The sequence below is a fragment of the Vulpes lagopus genome, chromosome 2, assembly GCF_018345385.1.
Source record: "Vulpes lagopus strain Blue_001 chromosome 2, ASM1834538v1, whole genome shotgun sequence".
NCBI classification, from domain to species: domain Eukaryota; kingdom Metazoa; phylum Chordata; class Mammalia; order Carnivora; family Canidae; genus Vulpes; species Vulpes lagopus.
Genome location: NC_054825.1, coordinates 168,379,667 through 168,394,337, shown reverse-complemented (window position 1 = coordinate 168,394,337; position 14,671 = coordinate 168,379,667). Strand labels below are relative to the sequence as shown.

The 14,671-nt window shown below is 46.1% G+C and overlaps 1 protein-coding gene across 11 annotated transcripts in view; it reads right to left on the bottom strand.

Annotated features, from left to right (window-relative positions):
• Positions 1–14,671, bottom strand: part of LOC121484345 (carcinoembryonic antigen-related cell adhesion molecule 1-like) — a 79,383-nt gene that overhangs the window by 37,074 nt on the left and 27,638 nt on the right. The window lies entirely within an intron of this gene.

Genomic DNA, 14,671 nt, shown 5'->3' with positions numbered 1-14,671 from the left:
TGTGAGATTTCTGTTCATGTCTTTTGTCCATTTCATGATTGGATTGTTTGTTTCTTTGGTGTTGAGTTTGACAAGTTCTTTATAGATCTTGGAAACTAGCCCTTTATCTGACATGTCATTTGCAAATATCTTCTCCCATTCTGTAGGTTGTCTTTTAGTTTTGTTGACTGTATCCTTTGCTGTGCAAAAGCTTCTTATCTTGATGAAGTCCCAATAGTTCATTTTTGCTTTTGTTTCTTTTGCTTTCGTGGATGTATCTTGCAAGAAGTTACTGTGGCCGAGTTCAAAAAGGGTGTTGCCTGTGTTCTCCTCTAGGATTTTGATGGAATCTTGTCTCACATTTACATCTTTCATCCATTTTGAGTTTATCTTTGTGTATGGTGAAAGAGAGTGGTCTAGTTTCATTCTTCTGCATGTGGATGTCCAATTTTCCCAGCACCATTTATTGAAGAGACTGTCTTTCTTCCAGTGGATAGTCTTTCCTCCTTTATCGAATATTAGTTGACCATAAAGTTGAGGGTCCACTTCTGGGTTCTCTATTCTGTTCCATTGATCTATGTGTCTGTTTTTGTGCCAGTACCACACTGTCTTGATGACCACAGCTTTGCAGTGCAGCCTGAAATCTGGCATTGTGATGCCCCCAGATAGGGCTTTCTTTTTTAAAATTTCCCTGGCTATTCGGAGTCTTTTCTGATTCCACACAAATCTGAATAATTTGTTCTAACTCTCTGAAGAAAGTCCATGGTATTTTGATAGGGATTGCATTAAATGTATAAATTGGCCTGGGTAACATTGACATTTTCACAATATTAATTCTGCCAATCCATGAGCATGGAATTTTTTTCCACCTCTTTGTGTCTTCCTCAATTTCTTTCAGAAGTGTTCTATAGTTTTTAGGGTATAGATCCTTTACCTCTTTGGTTTGGTTTATTCCTAGGTATCTTATGCTTTTGGGTGCAATTGTAAATGGGATTGACTCCATCATTTCTCTTTCTTCAGTCTCATTGTTAGTGTATAAAAATGCCATTGATTTCTGGGCATTGATTTTATATCCTGCCACGCTACCAAATTGCTGTATGAGTTCTAGCAATCTAGGGGTGGAAGCTTTTGGGTTTTCTATGTAGAGTTTCACGTCATCGGCGAAGAGGGAGAGTTTGACTTCTTCTTTGCCAATCTGAATGCCTTTAATGTCTTTTTGTTGTCTGATTGCTGAGGCGAGGACTTCCAGTACTATGTTGAATAGCAGTGGTGAGAGTGGACATCCCTGTCTTGTTCCTGATCTCAGGGAAAGGCTCCCATTGCTTCCCCATTGAGAATGATATTTGCTGTGGGCTTTTCGTAGATGGCTTTTAAGATGTTGAGGAATGTTCCCTCTATCCCTACACTCTGAAGAGTTTTGATCAGAAATGGATGCTGTATTTTGTCAAATGCTTTCTCTGCATCTAATGAGAGGATCATATGGTTCTTGGTTTTTCTCTTGCTGATATGATGAATCACATTGATTGTTTTACGTGTGTTGAACCAGCCTTGTGTCCCGGGGATACATCCTACTTGGTCATGGTGAGTAATTTTCTTAATGTAGTGTTGGATCCTATTGGCTAGTATCTTGTTGAGAATTTTTGCATCCATGTTCATCAGGGATATTGGTCTGTAATTCTCCTTTTTGGTGGGGTCTTTGTCTGTTTTTGGAATTAAGGTGATGCTGGCCTCATAGAACAAATTTGGAAGTACTCCATCTCTTTCTATCTTTCCAAACAGCTTTAGTAGAATAGGTATGATTTCTTCTTTAAACGTTTGATTAAAAAAAAATAAATGTTTGATAGAATTCCCCTTGGAAGCCATCAGGCCCTGGACTTTTGTGTCTTGGGAGGTTTTTGATGACTGCTTCAATTTCCTCCCTGGTTATTGGCCTGTTCAGGATTTTTATTTCTTCCTATTCCAGTTTTGGGAGTTTGTGACTTTCCAGAAATACATCCATTTCTTCTAGATTCCCTAATTTATTGGCGTAGAGCTGTCATAATATGTTTTTAAGATCGTTTGTATTTCCTTGGTGTTGGTAGTGATCTCTCCTTTCTCATTCATGATTTTATTAATTTGAGTCTTCTCTCTCTTCTTTTTAATAAGGCTCGCTAATAGTTTATCTATCTTACCAATTCTTTCAAAGAACCAATTCCTGGTTTTGTTGATCTTTTCCACAGTTCTTCTGGTCTCGATTTCATTGAGTTCTGCTCGAATCTTTATGAACTCTCTTCTTCTGCTGGGTGTAGGATCTATTTGCTGTTTTTTCTCTAGCTCCTTTGTGTGTAAGGTTAGCTTTTGTATTTGAGTTCTTTCCAGTTTTTGAATGGATGCTTGTATTGCGATGTATTCCCCCCTCAACACAGCTTTTGCTGCATCCCAAAGATTTTGAGCAGTTGTATCTTCATTCTCATTAGTTTCCATGAATCTTTTTAATTCTTCCTTAATTTCCTGGTTGACCCTTTCATCTTTTAGCAGCATGGTCCTAAACGTCCATGTGTTTGAGGTCCTTCCAAACTTCTTGTTGTGATATAGTTCTAATTTCAAGGCATTATGGTCTGAAAATGTGCAGGGGACGATCCCAATCTTTTGGTATCGGTTCAGACCCGATTTGTGATGCAATATGTGGTCTATTCTGGAGAAAGTTCCATGTGCACTTGAGAAGAATGTGTATTCAGTTGAGTTTGGATGGAAAGTTCTGTAGATATCTGTGAAATCCATCTGGTCCAGTGTATCATTTAAAGCTCTCCTTTCTTTGGAGATGTTGTATAGAGAAGACCTATCGAGTGTGGAAAGCGCTAGATTGAAGTCACCAAGTATAAGTGTATTATTATCTAAGTATATCTTAACTTTGGTTATTAATTGATTGATATATTTGGCAGCTCCCACCTTCGGGGCATATATATTGATTGTTAAGTCCTCTTGTCGGATAGATCCTTTAAGTATGATATAATGTCCCTCTTCATCTCTCACTACAGTCTTCGGGGTAAATTTTAGTTTATCTGATATAAGGATGGCTACCCCTGCTTTCTTTTGAGGACCATTTGAATGGTAAATGGTTCTCCAACCTTTTATTTTCAGGCTGTAGGTGTCCTTCTGTCTAAAATGAGTCTCTTGTACACAGCAAATAGATGGGTCTTGCTCTTTTATCCAGTCTGAAACCCTGCGCCTTTTATGGGGTCATTAAGCCCGTTCATGTTCAGAGTTACTGTTGACAGATTTGAGTTTAGTGTCATCATGATATCTATTCAGTCCTTGTTTTTGTGGATTGTTCCACTGGACTTCTTCTTAAAGTGGAATTTTAGGAGTCCGCCTTAAAATTTCTTGCAGAATGAAACGCCGGGACACCTGCACCCCGATGTTTCTACCAGCAATGTCCACAATAGCCAAACTGTGGAAGGAGCCTCGGTGTCCATCGAAAGATGAATGGATAAAGAAGATGTGGTTTATGTATACAATGGAATATTACTCAGCCATTAGAAACGACAAATACCCACCATTTGCTTCAACGTGGATGGAACTGGAGGGTATTATGCTGAGTGCAGTAAGTCAATCGGAGAAGGACAAACAGTGTATGTTCTCATTCATTTGGGGAATATAAACAATAGTGAAAGGGAATATAAAGGAAGGGAGAAGAAATGTGTGGGAAATATCAGGAAGGGAGACAGAACATAAAGACTCCTAACTGTGGGAAACGAACTAGGGGTGGTGGAAGGGGAGGAGTGTGGGGTGTGGGGGGGTATGGGTGATGGGCACTGAGGGGGACACTTGATGGGAGGAATACTGGGTGTTATTCTGTATGTTGGTACATTGAACACCAATAAAAATTAATTTATTGAAAAAAATAAGTGAGGAAATATCTGAAGCAAGAATCTCATATCCTACACAAGAACTAGGAAATATGAGCAAAGGGAACCCCCAAAAAAAGGAGAAAGAAAGAAATTATAGAGTAGAGCACCCAGGTGACCCTTAAGTTGGACACTGTGAGTGGAAAGAATGGACCTGAGCCCCATAGAAGGGCAGGGCTGGGTCTGTAGCATCAAAGTTTTTTCTGTGGGTGGTATGTGGATGCGAAACAGGAAGATGGTAGAGACTGTGAGGGGACTAGTCTTTTCTCTCCCTCAAGAGGACACAGGCAGATCCAGGAACCCTCAGATGTTGGCTTCTACCCTGGGAGATCTTCAGGCTTCACTTGCCCTTGGGTGGAACATTTGCTCTTCCGAGAAGGGCAGGCAGATGGCAAAGGACTCTGACACCAGGCACAGGGCTCAGCCAGGAGGAGCTGTGAGAAGAGCCCAGGGTTCTGCTCAGCCCTGCTGCCTGGGGGGCTCAGCTGGGGCTCAGGAAACAGGATGTTGTGCTCAGGGGGACTGGGAGATGAGTGTGTTTCCAAGGTCAGGCATGAAGGGTCAGAAGTTCGTCATGAAACATTCCTGCCTTTCTATAGGCAAGGGAGTGGCTTGACCCTCAGGGGCCAGGAGGTTCCTCAAGAGGCTTGAGCAGACTCCCAGCTTCCCTATGGACACCCTCTGGGTGCAGCAATCAGCCAGGCAGGGAGCTGGAATGGATGTGCCAGCAAGTAACATCCACACATGTGCAAAGTTTTGAGGATTCACAGATGAGAGCAGAATCGGGTTGTCCCATGAGAATGCTACTTCTGCACCACTGCACTCTCTTTTGTAGAACTGAAATGGGCAGCCTCTCCAGCAGTCCCTCATTGCTCCTCCCTGCTCAAGTCTTGGGAGGAGCAGGACTGGGACGCTGTCCGTGGTGCTGAGGACCCTCAGGCCTTTCCAGGGCTTGGGAGCCTTGATCTTCTAGCTGTACCCCTCTCTTCCATTCTTAACAAGGAGAATTACTGACAAGAGGAGGTGGAGAGGCTGCAGGGAGTGTGGACTGACCTCTGTCTCCAACACTCAGGGCAGTGAGGGCACTGTGGCCATCACTGCAGGAAGCGACCACAGTCAGATGACCAAGTCCAGGTGCCCATCAGCAGTTTGTTTCGAAGGAGAGTGTCGAATTTGCCTTGAGGGGTGTGGTATACAGAACAATGGTCATCTCAGAGATGTTCCTATTCTCATCCTCTGAATCTGTGAACATGTCAATGATAAAGAGACTGACTGATTAGGGTAAGGATCAAGTGACTGGGACATTATGGTGGTATTCTGGGTGGGCAAAAATAGCCACAATCATTCTTTCTTTAAGAAAAGAAGGAAGCAGGAGAGGCAGAGCCAAGAAGAAGACGTGATGGATGGAAACAGGAGACAGAGACTCGGCGTTGCTCTGCTGGGTTTGAAGGGGGAGAAAGGGGCCACAGCTACAGGACGCAGGTGGCCTCCAACAGCTTTAAAAAGCAAAGACAGACTTTCATTGAGCCTCCAGAAGAAACTTCCAGGTCAGCACCTTGTGCTGATTTACACCCCTGAGCTAGCAATAATTTGGTACAGCAGCAAGAGGAAACTAGCAAGAGATGTCACCTTGCCTAATTCAGCATAGTGTCCATTGGAAAAAGGAGGAGCTGAATAATGACGTGATACTTTGCAGGTTGTTTTTCTTACCTCTCATGTCGTGACTAAGAACACTTGGGCAAAGGCAACCCACCTGTGAAATGCAGGCATGGTACCTTGGTGCTCAGACCACTTTTGTTTGTGTGAATGTGGACACCGTGATGCAAGTGAGGCCCCATGGGAAGGAGTGCCCAAGCTGGGGCTTCAGGGAAGGACCAAGAACTGCTGACCCAGGTGTGTGGAGGGGGCTGCAGGTGAGGTACAGGTGGGAGGAGGCCCGTGGAAGAAGTGGAAGACACCATTTGTCCCATCACCGTGGGAACTTGGGTGACAGTTTGGTGAGGGAAGTGCACAGCCTCTGACCTGGACACTTCTTTGTTGGGAGGAGGTGTGTCTCAGGAAGATCCAGTTGAGGGAGAAATTTGTACACTGGTGGGAAGGACTGGGCTAGAGGGTACAGGCAGTGCCTGGGAGGGTCATGCTCAGGGCATGAATTCTGGGTCTTCTCCCTGGGGTTACTCTGACAGCCTCTCTCTGTCACCCCAGAGGTAAGGATATCTTGAAGGGTGGCCTCTGACACAGAGGAGAAACCTTTGGACTTGTGTCAGTGCCCTGGATCCTGGATTTGGGGACAGACAAGTTTATTGGTGAAGGCCACCAGTGACGGCCTCCAGGGCTGGGTGAGGAGGGCCAAAGGACTCAGGACACCAAAAGGCTGTGAAGGGGTCCCACCCAGGATGTGTTCCTGCTCTTGGCTGTTCCTCTAGCTCCTCTTCCTGTGTTCAGGAGGGCCCCATTTTCTGTGCACATTTATAAATCCAATGCACATTTATAAGCCCTGGGAGTGTCTATAGCCTTGGTCCCTGAGCAGTGTGAGGACTACTAAGGGCTCTCATGGTTTGGCCTCTGCCCTGGTGTTCTGGTGAGCATGGTCCCACCTTTCCACATCGCTCAGCCTTTCCACTATATTGGGGGAGTAGAGATAGGGACTTGGCTAACTTAGAGGTAACATCTCCCTCTCTGATCCACGAGCAGAGACCCAGGGTTTCAGGTGAATATCTTTTTTTCCTCTCCTCCTCCTCCTCCTCCTCCTCGTCCTCCTCCTCCCTCTTCTTCTTTCTTCTTCTTCTTCTTCTTCTTCTTCTTCTTCTTCTTCTTCTTCTTCTTCTTCTTCTTTCTTCTTCTTCTTCTTCTTCTTCTTCTTCTTCTTCTTCTTCTTCTTCTTCTTCTTCTTCTTCTTCTTTTCTTTCTTTTCTTCTTCTTCAGATTTTATTTACTTATTCATGAGAGACACAGAAAGAGAGAGAAAGAGAGAGGCAGACACATGGGCAGAGGGAGAAGCAGGTTCCATGCAGGAAGCCTGATGCGGGACTGGATCCTGGGACTCCGGGATCACGCCCTGAGCCAAAGGCAGATGCTCAACCCCTGAGCCACCGAGGCATCCCATTCTTCTTCTTCTTCTTCTTCTTCTTCTTCTTCTTCTTCTTCTTCTTCTTCTTCTTCTTCTTCTTCTTCTTCCTTTTACTTTATTCTTTTTAAAAAGTAAACTCTATGGCACACATTGGGCTCAAACTCATGACCTCAAGATCAAGAGTTGCATGCTCTACTGACGGAGTCAGCCCGGTTTCCCTGGGTAAATTTCTGCTAATTGCCATTCACAAAAAAAGGGCAAAAGAGGGGAAGATTATTCTTCTTTTCAGATCCTCTCACCTCCATGGTGAGTCAGGAGTAAGGACACTTTCCCTGGGAACCTCTGCTTCCTGGGAGATGCAGGCCTTTGTCGGATTCAGGCCAGCCTGTGGATCTCCAGAGAACAGGAGGTACCCAAACCTGGGTCCATGTCCCTGAATATCCTTAAGTCTTAGCACTGGTTCACTGGCTCAGGCTGCGACCCCTGACACCACCTAGGGTCTGGGGTCATAGGAAGGCCCCTGGAAGGAACTGTTCCAAGGGGGAAAATAAGAAGCTACTTCTGCTTTGTGGTTGATTCTGCAGTAAATGCTTGTATCAGGGTGTTGTAATTCCTGTAAAACAAGAAGAGGCCTCTGAGCCCCTGTAACGTTCTGTGAACATAACCTTCTTGTGTGACTTTCAGGTTCCAGGCCCACCTGGGCTGCTCTCTGGGAGCAAGGCCATATGGCAGGTTTCTGACTCAGGTTCCTTCTTCCCCCCACTACCCCTTGTTACCCTTTGCTCTGCTGTTTCCTGAACTTAAGAACAGCCAGGGCAGTCTTGGGGCAAATCTTTGGCCCCTTTGGGCTTCAGGGACCAGAACATTCAATTGCCCACACTCACCTGGTAGATAGGAATTTCTGCTGTGGGGCTGGGCAGGGGGTCCTAAACCAGAGAGAATGGGTGTTGGTAGCAGAGAGAGAGGGTCATTTCTCTACAGGAGTGACCAGTTCTACCTCTCGAGCAGCCTTCTCCAAGCCTGTTGACACATGCCCCTGTCCCAGACCACTCCCCACTGCACTCCATGCACCATTCCTGTTAGCCCAGCACATCTGGCTGATGCCTCTGAGGCCCACCCAGCCCATGGCTGGAATCCAGGGTTCAACTTTGCTATCTCAGGGGAACAGGAAATCTCAGGACAAGGTGTGGCCAGATCCTGCCCCAGAAGTCGGTACATTCCTGGACAGAATGGGTCTTGCCATGTCCTGGTTAGTCTAGGGGAGGCAGGGTCTGCAAATGAAGCTAAATTGGTTGCTGGTCCTACCTTAAGCCGACAGAACCTGGATCCCAGTGAAAAGAGTAGGAGAAGGAGTGAACTTACCGGGCATGTGCACCTGCTGGCTGCACCATGGCCTGGGGGCAGAGACAGAGGTCAGCACCCAGAGTTGTAAAGAAGCTTGGGCCTACCATCCCAGGCAGGGACAGGTCCTGAGCTCTCAGGGTCCAGGGAAGAAGAAGCACCTCCCAGGGAGAGACCCATGGGCCATTTAGAGCACAGTGAGTGTCAGGTTATGACCCATGATCCAAACTCCAGAAGTCAGGGAATATGGACAGTGGAGTTCGCCTGTGGTGAAGCCCCAGAGAAAGGGTCAGAAACCCCATGGGGTGACTCCAGGAGTGGACACTGTTGGGCGGGACTATAGAGTTCCTAGACACACCTGGGCTGAAGAGATACTCACCGAGGGTGGATGCTGGGCTCCGGAGTTCTTTGAGATCACAGCAGGGACTGACCCTAAGAAAGATCAGGCTTAAGTGTGAGGGATGCAGGGCGAGGTCAGAATTTTGTTGTTATAGCTGGGGACAAGGAAGACTGTCAATCAGGCAGGAGTTACAGAATTCCTCTTTCCACCGCTGCTGTTTAGCAGAGCAAAGGCCCAGGGGAGGGGATAAGGAACGGTGTTGGAGCAGGTCTGTCCTGGGCCCAGAAGGGAAGCCTTAGAGGTTGATGGTATCTAGAACGTGTCCTGAAAAGTGATGGACCACCCAGGAAAGATATAAAACATGAGGATTTGAATGTGTAGAAGGAGCAAGGCTGCAGTATCATGTTCAGGACATATTGAGAACACTGGGGATGCTGGATCCCTGAATGTGGGGCCCCTGCTGTGTCATTCCATTGCCCCTTCAGGTCAGGAGATGCTGTATATGACATAACCCGTCCTCTATATCCACCTGCCTGGAAGAGGTATAAAGTACATCCCAGGATCTTCCCTATGTGATCCCAGGTTCTCTGGTCTCACACAGGTGAGTGTGGTGCTGTCATGGTTCCTGCATTTGCCATTTTGAGGGATGACCTCACGTGGCCTGTCAGGTTCTTCCACTCTGCTGTGTGAGCTTCCCCAGGACCTCCCTTATATCCTGAGGCTGAAAATCCCCCTCACAGGTCTTGGGGACTTAAATAAACCATGAAAAATGCCCTTTATTGAGCCCTTACTCCTGTCAGCACTGCTGTAGATTTGCCAAGTGAACCAGGACCACCCTGAGGAGCTGTTCCCCAATTGTGTCTAATTTACAACCAACGAGGCTGTGAAGGAAGCACCCAGGTCTGCAGCTGGTGAGGAAGGAGCCAGATGGAATGAGAGGGAAAATCCAGGGGGCAGTTGGGAGGCCTGGAAGAGCCACCCAGAATCCTAGGTCAGGACTGGCTCTCCCTCCTGCCTGGAAGTCAGCTGTGGGACAGGATCACCTGTGATAAATGCCATCGTACCTTCGACTCCGTGTTCGGAGCAGGAGACACCCCAGGGCAGCCACGAGAGCTAGTCGGAGCAGAACCCAGAGTGCAATGCCAATAATGGATCCCACAGAGTGGCCTATGGTGCTTCTTTCATCTGAAATAAGTAGAAAAGGGAATTGAAGGTGTGTGAAGTCAAATCATGGGACACCAGGAGGGGCCAAGAGAGAAGGCCCTGCTTATGGAGGAAGTCAAGGCCTCTGAGTCCTGGGTGGTTGTCACCACAGAGTCCTCACCCCCACACTGCTGCATCAGGTCTCTTTCTCACGGTGAAACCGTGAACGTGCTCTAATTCTCATGTTGTCACTACTATTCTGTTCATCTTCCTCTCACAAAAAGCTCCTTTCCCTGTGTCTTGCCATTCACCATCATTGAAGTTCTTACAGGGAGACCCTTACCTGTCCAATTAATGCTGATTAAAGAGATGACATAAGCTGATGACACTGAGGTCAGCTCTGTGCAAAGCACATGGGATATGATGTCTGTTTATCTTATCTGCTGCTTCTCTGCCCTTGAGGGTGTAATCCCCACTGTGCAAAACGAGCATCTAACTGTTAAAAGGGCTTAACTAAATCAGTGAAGATCACAGACCTGGAACGTGATAACAGTGAATCCCAATTTTATATGATATTACCGCTAGTAACCAAAAGGTTAATGAAAAAAAGAAACACAGTAGCTGCTAAATTTGAGCCCCACATTTGTGTATGAAGCTTGGGATTTTTCTCATGAGCTCATATTAACAACCCTTATAACAGCCTTAAGACCCGGCTGTTGTTTCCAGTTTTATAGATGAGAACGCTCAGGCTCAGGAGGTTGAGTGTCTTGCCCAAGGTGCAATAGCTGGTCCATATCAGAATGAAGATACTACAAGATAATTCTAATTCTGGTGATCTTATCTACAATGTCCTACAGGCCTCTACCTCCTGCAGGCCTTATCCATTTCACAATCCATGCCAGGAAAATATACAGGAAGGAAGGTGGAGGAGTTGAAGTTCACTCACAGCTCACAGTCACACTGAAGGGGTCACTTTAGCTGGAACTGACCAGGTTGGAGACCTCACACTCATATTTCCCGGCATCCTCCTTCCTGACAGGGTCTATGGTGAGGGTGCTCTTGATCTGGAACAGCTCCATCCTCTCTATGAGATTTAGATTCTGCCCATTGAAGAACCACTGGATGGAACCCCAGTGTTATTTGTGGAGCAGATCAGGACCACAGAGTCTTTATCTTCTATGACTGGTGTTTCTGGCCTGGGCAGAAGGCTGGTCCACTGGCTCTGTGGAGATACAGAGGTAACAGAAGGAGAGTGGGCCTGGGGCCTAGGTCTGTGCTCTTTTCTCTGAGATCTTGGCCAATCTAAGGTCCCAGTGAGCTATGTAATGGTGACTCAGGGAATGGCCCTGCTATCTGCAGAAGGATGAGTGTCTTTGTTCAGGTGTTGAATGTAAGGGGAGGGCTATACCTCCCCCTCTGGCCCTCCCATTCCCTTCTGGCCCTCAGTTTCATGTCTGCTCTGATTGGACGTCTCTGTAGTATCAGCTCCAGGAACCTCTTCTAAGTCTACGTGTCCATAATCCTCATCTCGTGTGGCATTTTCCCCCATGGATTATTTTCTTCAATTTTCGTGACTTTAAAGATTGGGCCTGTTTCCTTATACACCTTTTGATGGGGGAGGAAAACTCACAATGCTTCCCTCTCTGTATCCAAGGCCGCTTTATGGAAAATAGGGAAGGAAATTTCCTATGGAATGAAACAGTCTTCATCGCCTATGAATCAAAAACTTTTTGATCTAGAGGATTTCTCACTCTGAAGCTTTTCCACTTCCAGATCTGTGGATTGACTCTCATGGTGCAAACCTCCTGTAGAGATGTGGTTCCTGTGTACAGAATACTGGCACCATCAGGAATAGAAGAAACTACTGCATCATAATAAAGGTATATATGAAATGCCTGTAGCTAGCCTCATACATTTCATGATGAAACACTGAAAGTGTTTCTTCTAATATTAGATAGAAGATATATATGCCATTTAAACAAGCTGTAGTCAATAGAGTTCAGAAACCCAAGTCAAAATAATTAGGAGGGGAAAAACCATAATGCAATCAAATTGGGAAGGAAGAAGTACAATTATGTCTGTTTGCAGATGCCATGACATTATATGTCCAAAGCCATAAGGATCACCCTGAAAAGTGTGAAACTCATAAACAATTTCAACAAATTTGCAGGATCCAAAATCAACACACAAAATTACTCTGCTGTTAACACTAACAAGAAACTACCCCCAAAAGAAATGAACAGAAATGTCTGTTCATGTGTTTTTTCACATTTCTTGACTGGATTCTTTGTATTTTGGTTCTTGAGTTTGAGAAGTTCTTTGTCAATCTTGGATACTAGCCCTTTATCTGATGTGCTATTTGCCAATACCTTCTCCCATTCTGTAGGGACTTTGTTGGGTTTTGTCAACTGTTCCCTTTGCTGTGCAAAGTTTTGTATCTCAATGAAGTCCCAATAGTTCCTTTTTCCTTTTCTATCCATTGCCTCTGGAGATGCGTCTATCAGGAAGTTGCTGTGGCTAAGTTCTGAGCGGTACTGCCTGTGTTCTCCTCCAGAAATTTGATGGATTCCTGTCTCACAATTGAGTCTTTCATCCATTTTGAGTTTATCTTGGTATATGGTATAGATAATGGTCCAGTTTTATTTTTCTACATGTGACTGTCCAATTTTCCCAACACCATTCCTTGAGGAGACTGTCTTTTTTCCATTGGATATTCATAAACAGACATTTCTCCAAAGAAGCCATACAAATAGCCAACAGAGACATGAAAAAATGCTCCCCATCACTTGGCATCATGGAAATACAAATAAAAGCCACAATGAGATAACACCTCACACCAGTCAGAATGGTTAAACTAACAAGTCAGGGAACAGCAAATGTTGGTGAGGGTGCAGAGAAAGGGAAAGACTTGTACACTGTTGCTGGGGATGCAGGCTGGTACAGCCACTCTGGAAAATAGTATGGAGATTCCTCAAGAAGTTAAAGATAGAGATATCTCATGACCTACCAATGCACTGCTAGGTATTTCCCTGAAGGACATTAATGTTGTGATCTGAAGGGGAACCTGCACTCCAGTGTTTATAGTAACAATGTACAGAATAGCCCAACTGTGGAAAGAGCCCAGATGTCCATTGGCAAATGAATGCATAAAGAAGGTATTGGCAAATAGCATGTGTGTGTGTGTGTGTGTGTGTGTGTATACTCACCCTGGTGGAAAGCAGGTGCCCAACTGCTGAGCCACTCAGGTGTCCCTGTGTAGAGTATTCTCCATGCTATACCTCATTTCAGAATCTCAATACCTTGGAGTACCCTGGGTGGCTCAGCGGTTGGGCGCCTGCCTTTGGCCCAGGGCATGATCCTGGAGTCCCAGGAAGGAGTCCCGCATCGGGCTCCCTGCATTGAGCCTGCTTCTCCCTCTGCCTATGTCTCTACCTCTCTCTCTGTGTCTCTCATGAATAAATAAGTAAGTAAGTAAATAAATAAATAAAATAATTTTAACAAATACATAAATAAAATAAGATGAAATCAAACAGGGAGACAAACCAAAAGAGGCTCTTCACTCTAGGAAACAAACATGGATATAGCGGAAATAGGGGGCAGACGGGGTAACAGGGTATGGGTATTAAGGAGGGCACGTGATGTAATAAGTGCTGGGTATTATATTCAACTGACAAATTACTGAACTCTACGTCTGAAACTAATGATACATTATATATGAGCTAATTAAATTTAAATAAAGTAAGCTTAAAAAAGCAAATTAAGAAAACAATTCCATTTACAATAATGTGGAAGTGGTTTCTAACACTGATATTCTGGGACACAGCATCAGAGGAGGCCCTGGGGATGTGTCCTCTCCCCAGGAGAAGTTCAAAGTGAGATATATTAACCATGAACTGGTCAAGGCATCCTTATCACTTGCAGAGCAGGGATCCCAATTTTAGCCAGAATAGGGCCAACTGGGTTGTGGACTGAGCTAGTGGAAGGGACAGCTCCCCCAAAACTCATGTTTCAGGGGAACCACTTTGGGATGGGGTGGTGGTGAAGCTCAGAAGACTCAGGAGAATGCCTCGCTTGGGACAAGAGAGATTCTGTGGAGAGGAAAGGATGTGAGCAGAACGACCCTCCCTGTGGCTCCTGGAGGGCCTGGGAATGACTTGAAAGTGTGGGCCTGCCTCATTGGGCTCCCTGCCCAGCATGGAGGCAGGTTCTATCTCTCCCTTTGCCCTTTCCCACTTCTTGCTCTCTCTCTTACAATTACGTAAATAAGTAAAAAAAAAAAAAATATATATATAGTCACAATCGGTTTTATTTTTTAAATAATATGTTTATTTTTTATTGGTGTTCAATTTGCCAACATACAGAATAACACCCAGTGCTCATCCCGTCACCCCCACCGGGCCTGGGGATCACCTGGGGAACGTCATCAAGACTGTGGAGGCCCAGGTGACCCCTGGACAGGCGGCTTTAGCACATGCGCAGCCAGGCTGAGACCCCGGGACGTGGCGCCGGGGCCGCCTCTCTGCTCTGCGCCCACGGAGGGAGGGTCCGCAGATCCTGTGGAAAAGCAGATCTGACTCCGCAGGTGTGGTGTGGACGCCAGAGCCTGCATCTAACCAGCTCCCAGGGCACGCGGATCCTCCTGGCCCCAGGGAGCAGGCCTTGAAGAGCCGGGCTGATGAGACCTGGTTCCCTGAGAGGGTGACCCTTGTCCCTTCCCTCATTGGCCTGTGCTGTGTCCTGGCCTTGAGTCTGTGGGCACCACACACACAGCCCAGGGTCCCCAGATCCAGGGGATCGGTTCCCTTGGTAACAGAGAAGCCCAGCCGGCACGGGTCTCCCCAGTGATCTCACCTGCTCTGGGGAGGATGGACTTCCTCCTGGCAGCAAGGTCACAGAGAGGACTCTGGGGGT